Raw genomic sequence first — 8,631 nt, 5'->3', positions numbered from 1 at the left:
TTATTAGGACCAGCCAAAATAACATAAAGTAGCCTGCAAACTCTCCAACTGCGCAGTGCCCTTCGCCAGGATGGCTGCTAAAAGGGCTGGGTGAAGAGAGCCCTGCCCGCTGAGTGCCCCGAAAGCGCTTGGAAGCCTTTTGCGGAATGGCCAAGCAGGTTTGAACAGATGCTGGGCTGAGGTGGTATCTGGTTGCACCGCTGATCTCCTGGGAAGAAGGGGAAACCAGCAAGATAAAAAACAGCCTATCGGGGGCCAAACGTGCAAGTCATGTCACAGGGCAGGAAAAGGAAGGAAAACATGGTAGTTTCTATATGAGCAAACCTGGAGATTAATTTTAGACAATGCCTTAGGTAAAGTGTCAATGGAAGTCAAATTGGGCAGTGTTAAGGGGGTGGGGGAAGGAGAAACAGCACCTTGTCCTGGGTCACTTTCCTCTAGCTGAAGAACCCTATGTCATCTAAATACAGGTGTTTCTAAAGAAGTTGCAGGTAATGGTTGGTGCACAGTGAAATCCAAAAACAAACCATGCAATACCTTTTATTTGGGACAACTGGAATAACACAAAATAGTATGCAAGATTCCACGTTCTCCAGAGCTCTTCATCAGGCTGGATTTTTTAAAAAAAGGCTTCCAATTACGATACATGTCTGTTCCCCCCCTGCAACAAGGCGTTTGATAGTTTGCAGTTCACATCCTTGCATGTATCGTCTCACTGTCCACTTCTTGACAATTCAGGTGGTTCAGTTGCAAAATACCAACAGAAGGAACATGGCATAGCATTTGTTGGTCAATGTCTGTTACCTTAAAGGATTCTCAAGACAATGTAGTTGGATGCAAGCAGATGTTTAAGAGTAGAATATTAATGACTTGGGGACAGAAAATACATCAACATTTTTCTTATGGTCACTGATTTTCTCCACAAAAATACACTGCTGCAACACTGCCCAATTTTGATCAACAGTATTTCAGCTGGTTGAAAATCTGAATTAATTTTTTTTGAAGAATACAAATGGAAACCATATTTATTTTAACATATATAGGAGCATTCTTTAGCATATAGAGGAGCTTTTACACTTTGCACACGTTTACTCAGAAGTAAATCCAAAGTTCAGTGGGATTTATTTCCTTTTAATTAAATTTGCTGTGACCTGGATATCCCAAGCTAGCCTGATTTCATCAGCTCTCAGAAGCTAAGCAGGGTTGTTTCTGATTGGAACTTGGATGGGAGATCACCAAGGAAGTCCAGGATTGCTATACAGAGGCAAACATCCTAAGAACACTTACACCCATCTAAATATTTAGGTGTTTTATTAGAAAGCTGTGTTAATTGATTGTGATTTTATCTTGTATATTTTATCTTCTGTTGTGACCCGCCCTGAGCCCGCTTGTGGGGAGGGCAGGATATAAATATAATAAATCTGGATGCTGCTATGTACTGTTCTGCTGGAAGCAGGAAATGGTAAAGTGTGGCATTCGCAAAGCAATGTTGAACTTTTCCGATTTCCCATGCCATGCTGAAATTCCCACAGATTAGCAAGTACATAACAAGCCCAGAATCCATTTTGAACCTTAGAAGACTAAATCTGATTTGCTATAAGAATTGTTATTGTTGTAAATACTATTAAAATTTTGACTAGTTTTTCTGGTTTAAAAGTTTTCATTTTTTTCTGATAAAACTTTGTTCAATTTCATATTTCAGTAAAGAGAGGTTTTTAAGCATCCCTCATGCCTGGATGCTTTTTAATTTTTAAATTGGTTTCTTCACAAACTGAGGAACAAGGTAGGCCTTGTGCTTTTATCTGGTTATTTGTACCTAGGAACTTCCCCCGTGTTCCACACAGTCTGTGATCTAAATGTCCCTCAGCCAATTCAATAAGAGTCAGATGCAGAGTCCTGTGAATAAAGCAAGTCAACTACATTTATTGAACGTGGAGGAGCATCAGTTACACAGAGAGTAAAAAGGTCCCTTGTGCCCAACGCTTGTCAGAGCTACAGTAGCTTGTGCAAGGCATTTTGTCATTACAATGTTGGGGGTCCCATTGGCTCAAACTTTATTCTGGACCCCATTGGTCCCTTCTAGTGGCCACCCCTGAAAATTCAGTGGTCACCTATTGGCAGAACAATTCTGATACAATATAATATTCATATTTCCAATTAGCATCTCTTATCAACTTATAACATTGTTTTTATCTTTCAGAAGAACATCTCACTCTTATCTCTCACTTTCCCATACGTTAACAGCAGTTCCGGCTCTTCGTTGCCATTGTTACAATTGCCAAGGGCAACTTACTGCAGCATTGGCAACTTTTCGCTATACAGAGAAAGCTAGTTTCCTTGGCCCCTTCGATGGGAGGGGGAGAGCAGTCTCCCCTTTCCCTTTGGAATGTGTTGCAGCTGCTCTGTGTCTTGTCGAGGTGTTACTTTTCTCCTTCAAGTGGTCTATAGCCTACTTCTTTGATCTCCCCCCTTTCTCCTTATTCTTTGCCACTGTTTCTCTTCTTCTTTTATCTGCTTTTTCTGGATTAAAGTTCCAGTTTTGTTTCTGGTTGCTTCTGAGAGTAACCTTTCTCTACTTCGCCCCCATCTGCAGCTGGCTTAATTCTAGCATAGGTTTTCTTATCAGCCTATGAATAGTTCATGCTGTGTAGTGCCTAATGATGCAGGTGTCTACTTCTGCTAATAAATCTATTGCTTCTTGTGCCTATACTGGTGGCCTATACTACAAATGTCTAGTATTTCTCACATTGACTGGTATACATTTGCATGTCTTTTCTGCTTCTCTACTTTGCATAGTAATAATACAGTGTAAGCACCTGAAAGGACAGAAAAATTGCATAGAGACAGGAAAGGCACATGAAAATATTCTAGTACATTAAATTCACTTCCATCACCAGGGTGGGGCAGTTTCAATGCATGAACAGAAATGGCTGATACTTTAATTAGGGACCAAGTTCAGAAACTCAGGTAGGATTTTGGCACAGCATCATCTAGGCCATATTACACCATGTAGTGTTTTGCATATATTTCATCCAGATTTTATTTCTGCTTGCCAGTGTGGAGGTTTTAATATTTGTTGCTGAGGGTTTAAATGCAGGCCTCTGAGGAAAGAAGGAGGGGGGCTGGGTGGGTGAATGAAGGCTGCTCTGATTAGATGGTAGCTATACCATAGGGGGAGATTAAACTGCAGTTTTTAGTCAGATTGCTGGGGGGGAAACACTCATTCTAATTAAGTCAGGCAAACTCGGGGGGACCTGGCAATCCTAGAGATATACAAAGGCTGACTTAGCTGGTTAATTCTCTCAGAAATACACACACACTCTACAGGGTTGCTGGTCCGTTTACCCTCCCAGTGGGAGGGGTTGACACCTCACTCTTACTTCCTTCTCCCCCAGCTGTGTTCCCAGCGACATCACTTCTGGTGACCTCACCGTGCAGGCGCAGGAGTGCTTCCACGCTTTTAAGCAGGCCAATTTGGGGCTTGAATGGGCCCAATTTGGCTGTTTGGGGTCCAAATCAGCTTGTGGCAAAGCCCAGGAGTGCTCTCAAGGTGGTATGATGATGTCAGTGACCCGTTCCTTTGCCTTCCTCCCCCACTGGCCAGGTAAGTGAAGACGGGGTAGAGGATGAAAGCGGGGGATTCCTCACCTCCACCGGGGAATGGGATCCCTAACTCTCTCAGGCTCTACAGAGTTTGCCTGACTTAATTAGAATGAGTGTTTCCCCCCCAGCAATCTGACTAAAGGTAGGTGCCAGGCCTCCTGGGCAGGAGGTTGGAGGCCTGGCACCTACCTTTAGGAGTCCCTCTTGTGTTTACGCTCTGTGCGCATGTGCTCCCAGCCTGTGCAATGATGTCATTTCCAGGAAGTGATGTCATTGTGCAGGCCACGTGCGGCCCTGGGAGCACTCCCATACTCTAAACAGACCACTGTGGAGTGTGGGAGTGCTGCTGCACTCTGCAGTGGCGCGAATCAGGATACTGCGGAGCATGGGAATGCTCCCATGCTCTGCAGCGGCCCGATCCATGTCGATTTGGGCTGCTGTGTATGGGAGCATGCTGCACTGCTCAGGAGGCACGTTCCCCACCCCCCACTGGCCAGGTAAGCCGGGGGGGGTGAGGGTGGGAGTGGGGGATCTCCTGCCCCTATTGGGGGACTGGTGACCCTATGTAGGGTTGTCAAAACTAAGCTTGGAAATTCCTGGAGATTTAGGAGTGGAGCTAGGGGAGGGAGCTCAGCAGAAATGTGATCCCATAAAGTCCACCTTCTAAGGCAGCCATTTTCTCCAGGGGGGCTGAGTCTGGAGATCAGTTGTAATTCCAGGAGAACTCCAGACCCTACCTGAAGGTTGGCAACCTTAACTTCATGTAATGGGACAACGAACTAACCATGGTCCTCGTGATACAGTATGTCACCATTTTGTAAGAACATGGCAATTTCAGCCATGGTACATAAACATGGAAACGCAGGTTTGTGGCAGGTATGCACTGGTGCATACCTAATTTGGTCACTATGTAGTGGCTCTGTTCACATAAAACAGTAGCCATGCATCTCAGGAGGATCCCATTTTGCAAATTGGGAACTAGGGGTGATCAAGATCAGGCTAGCCTGGGCAATCCATGTCATAATATAAACAAATATAGTCTGTGTGTCACCTGAGTGACAAGAACTGAACAGTGCTGGATCTAGGGTTGCCAGCCTTCTGCATGCGTGCATGTGCAGTGCGTACACGCTCCCAGCACTGCATGATGACGTCACTTCCTCATGCAGGGGTGGGAGGCGTGCCGCCCGCACAGCAAGCCAGCTGCTCCAGTACACGGTCCGCCGTGGAGCTGGCAGCAGTGGTGCAGGCGTGTGCTGGGGCAGCCAGCTTGGCTTGCAGGCGGCTGAGCGCTGGGCTGGGAGGCCATCTGCGCGGTTCACCTGCCCCGCTGATGGGGCAGCTGGCTTGCCGCACACTCCCTGTCCTGCGTGCGCAGCAAGCCAGCCGCCCCATTGGCGAGGCAGGCGGAGGGCCTCCCAACCCTGCACTCAGCCACCCACGCTGCCACTGCCAGCTTTGGCATGGTCCCGGTGGCGGGCAGCAGCGCCCGGTGCCCCCTCTTTGGCAGCGCCGGGGGCAGGCTACCCCCCTGCCCCCCCCCCGTTGATCCAACCCTGGAACTAAGTCAGGAGAGCATTTTTCTTCAGAGAACACAACTATATTAGCCATGGGACAGCTAATAGACACATTTTAAACCTAATTACATTTTGTTAAACATACAAACTTTAGGAACACAGATAGCATCAGTGGAAGTTCCTCTGTCACCTCAAGGTTTTCATGTAGCAAAACCTAAAGCTAGGGTTGTGTTGCAAATATTATTAAGGATAGTGAGAAATGGACAATCTGTTCAGACACTCCTGTCTTTTGGGGGTGATGTGTGGTGAAGAAACATGTATATTTAAAATGAGCAGGGTTTTTTTTTTTGTAGCTGTGCCAGCTCTGCTCTCCCCAACTTCTCGGTCTCGTGCCCTTCTTTGCTGGTGCTCAGCATACTGATGTTTGGCACCTTACTTTCTTTTTAAAACACATTTCTCCCACACTGTTTTAATGTCGAATTTGTCCCTAATAGAGGAGGCAGCTCTGTGACTGGTCAGCCAAACAGCACAGTGAGAATCCAGCTTGTGCACTAAATAGCAAGTTGCAAACTCTCCCTGAGGTTGCTCCTCAGAAGAATAGTGTGTGTGTTTAAGCAGCAGCGAACATCTTCTACAGCCAACTCTCCTCTGAAGCTGTATGAAGGTGTGTTTGCTGCATGAGGTTCCCTTACCCCACAAAGGATATCTGTAACCCTCTCTCAGATATCTCCTTTTCACCAATCCCAAAAGTTTCCCTGCATCTTTATCTCAGGCTAATGCCACATGGGGATTTATCCACACATGGCAAAGCAGGAAGCACCAGTGCTAAAAGAGATGGTTCACATGACTTTCTGCTTATTCACAGCATAACTCGTGCCATTCCTGAGGCTTTCCCCCTTTAAACTGGATTAAAAATAAATCTGTTATAATCCAGCTCAAAGGGGAATCCTCAGAGCGGCTGCAGGCGGAGTGTCCAGGGAAGAGGTGGAGCTAAGATCCTCTTTCTGAGTCGCATGAGGCACTTTGCCACTATACATCATTTCATCTCCCTTTAAAGGGTTTTTCCTTGCCAAGCAATGTTCCACAGAGAAAGTGAAGGAAAAGGAGGATTTCTGGGCTGCACGTGGTCCCAAAAAAGTTGCTATTGTACCTCTGTTTTTGCACAGGTGCAACAGGAAAAGGGAGGAAGGGGGAGAAGCAGCAAGTAGCGCAGGGGGGTGCCTTTCCTGCCTGCTCCAGTGCCACTTTCAGCTGCTGCCATGGCAGAGACACATTTTCTCTCCTCAGTGTGAATGCAGCCTCAATTACACCTTCTCATTGAATATGTGGGTACTGAAGAGGGCACCTCAACAAAACAGCTGCCGTGGGGGTCTAATAACAAAATCTTGGCAATTTCCACAAAACATTACATGATCCCAAGTCATCCTCCTGTGCTGCTTATTATACTCTAGGAGGCATGAAATGTTGAGAGCAGTTGATCATCAGTTAAACAAGAGGGAAATGGGGTCGGGGAGAGAAAATTGGCCTACGAGTCCCTTACAGTATCCTGAAGAGACACATTAGGATGAGATACATTCCACGAGGTTCATTTACCCTAATTCTCCCCCTTCCACATGCCAGCCCAGGATGCGACAAGTTTTTAGGGGCTTTCGCTACTTTAAATGGCTCCAGTGCTGTCTGGCAGACCTGCACTAGACAGCTGTGTTAGAGGACAACTGCTCAGCGTTAGTGCTGTGGAGTCAAGTCAAGAAGGTTTAATTGTATATGGCCAAAAGCCGTCACAATACAAAGTTAAAAACAGTAAAAATAGAAATCTATCTTATGAGCATAAAATACAGTTATTAAAATAATAAAAATAAAATACAATTAAAATGGAACCTTAATAAATAACAGATAGTTATGAGAAAAGTTAGGTTTCTGAGGAAACAATATTGGCCCTAATATTTTTTGCAGCTAAGGCAAACAGGGACTAGTGACAAAAGAATCAGTATCAGATAACAAAAAAAACTAATTTGTCAATATCAGAGGTAAAGTTACGCCCCACTAACTTGTGGAGTCTTGCAGGGTTCCATCTCATTCCCCATGCTGTTTAGCACCTGCACAATACCAGTGGGAGAGTTATCCAGAGATGTGGGGTGAAGCTCTAGCAACAAGGAGATGACTCCCAGCTCTACTATTACTTATCCGCACAGTAAGTCAGAGACTCTCTACACAAGATGCCTTGGCCAGGGCTGGTGCCAGATTTTCTGGCGCCTGAGGCCAGGGGCAGCTTCAGGGCTGTTGCCGCCCCTGTGTGTGCACATGCGCGTGCACACCCAGACTGCTCAGTTGCCCCGCACCGCCCTGGCCACCTGCTGCGCCTGGCCCGCAGCTGTGTGCTAGTGGTGGCAGCAGCAGCACAGGGCAACTTAGAGCTGGACCAAATGAGACGAGGGTCGCGCAAGTTTTCTTGGAGGGATGGGACAGAATGACGAAAGCAAAGGGGAAGGAGAAACCGGGAAGGACCTAGAGAAACAGCTGCACCACAGGGTGTGCGCTTTGAATGAGCTGCTGAAGACTCAAATTCTTTTTCCAGGCACAAGCCCCCCTCCCCGCCCCCCCCCCCCGATATGAGAGCATCCTGGGAGAGAGCAGCAGCAGCCCACCCCGAAACAGTCTTTGGGTGCTCTCACGTCCAGCAGGCTTGTGCCTGGAAGAAGGATATACTTGTTGCCAAGTCAGTTCCACAAAGGGTTTTTCACAAGGCCAATAGTTGAGTGTATATAAAAAAGCAAGATTCTTTGGGGCCAGCATGCATGTATTGAAAACATGATGATGACATCTAGTTTGAGAGCTGCTGTAGCACAGTGGTTAAGTAGTTCAGTTGTGAATCAGCAATCTACTGGTTCAAATCCCAGTCTACTGGTTTGAATCCCATGCTGCATCTGATGAAGAGAGCTGTGGCACTCGAAAGCTTATGCTACAATAAAGTTGGTTAGTCTTAAAGGTTGTATTTTACTTCTGCCATGAGCTCAGTAGGTGGCCTTGAGTAAGCCATTTCTCTCAGCCCCAGCTCCCTGGCTGTATTGCGGGAATAATAACAACACTAACTTTTCACCACTCTGGGTGGAATGTTAATCTGTCTAGAAGAGTGGTATATAAGCACAGTTATGTATTATAAACATAGCAACTCTAGTCCACTTTAAGTCACCTTTGGTCTTACACTATAGTGCTATACTGCTTGACTATCCCCAAAACATATTCTAGGTCTTATACTAGACAAATTGTTGGATTAGAAATTCAATACTACAGCTTTATTTGTCAGAAATTCTTCTGGATTTTCAATGCTGTGGTTAGTCCAGAGCTGGACTGAATTAAGACATACTGAGGTATTGAACTATGTAAAGGCAACCCACAGCATTACAAAAATGATAATTTAGTACACACTTTGGGATTAGATTGCAATTAAATCTCTGAAATGTTATCTTGCCACAACTCAGTTGGCTGCATTTATCTTTCTATAGCAGATTTAAGA

At 45.8% G+C, this 8,631-nt stretch overlaps 1 long non-coding RNA gene across 1 annotated transcript in view; it reads left to right on the top strand.

Annotated features, from left to right (window-relative positions):
* Window positions 1-8,631, top strand: part of LOC129323778 (uncharacterized) — a 28,874-nt gene that overhangs the window by 2,053 nt on the left and 18,190 nt on the right. The window lies entirely within an intron of this gene.

Source organism: Eublepharis macularius, chromosome 2 (genome assembly GCF_028583425.1).
Source record: "Eublepharis macularius isolate TG4126 chromosome 2, MPM_Emac_v1.0, whole genome shotgun sequence".
Taxonomy (NCBI): Eukaryota; Metazoa; Chordata; class Lepidosauria; order Squamata; family Eublepharidae; genus Eublepharis; species Eublepharis macularius.
The sequence above is the reverse complement of the archived record's forward strand: the minus strand, read 5'-3'. Positions and strand labels throughout refer to the sequence as shown.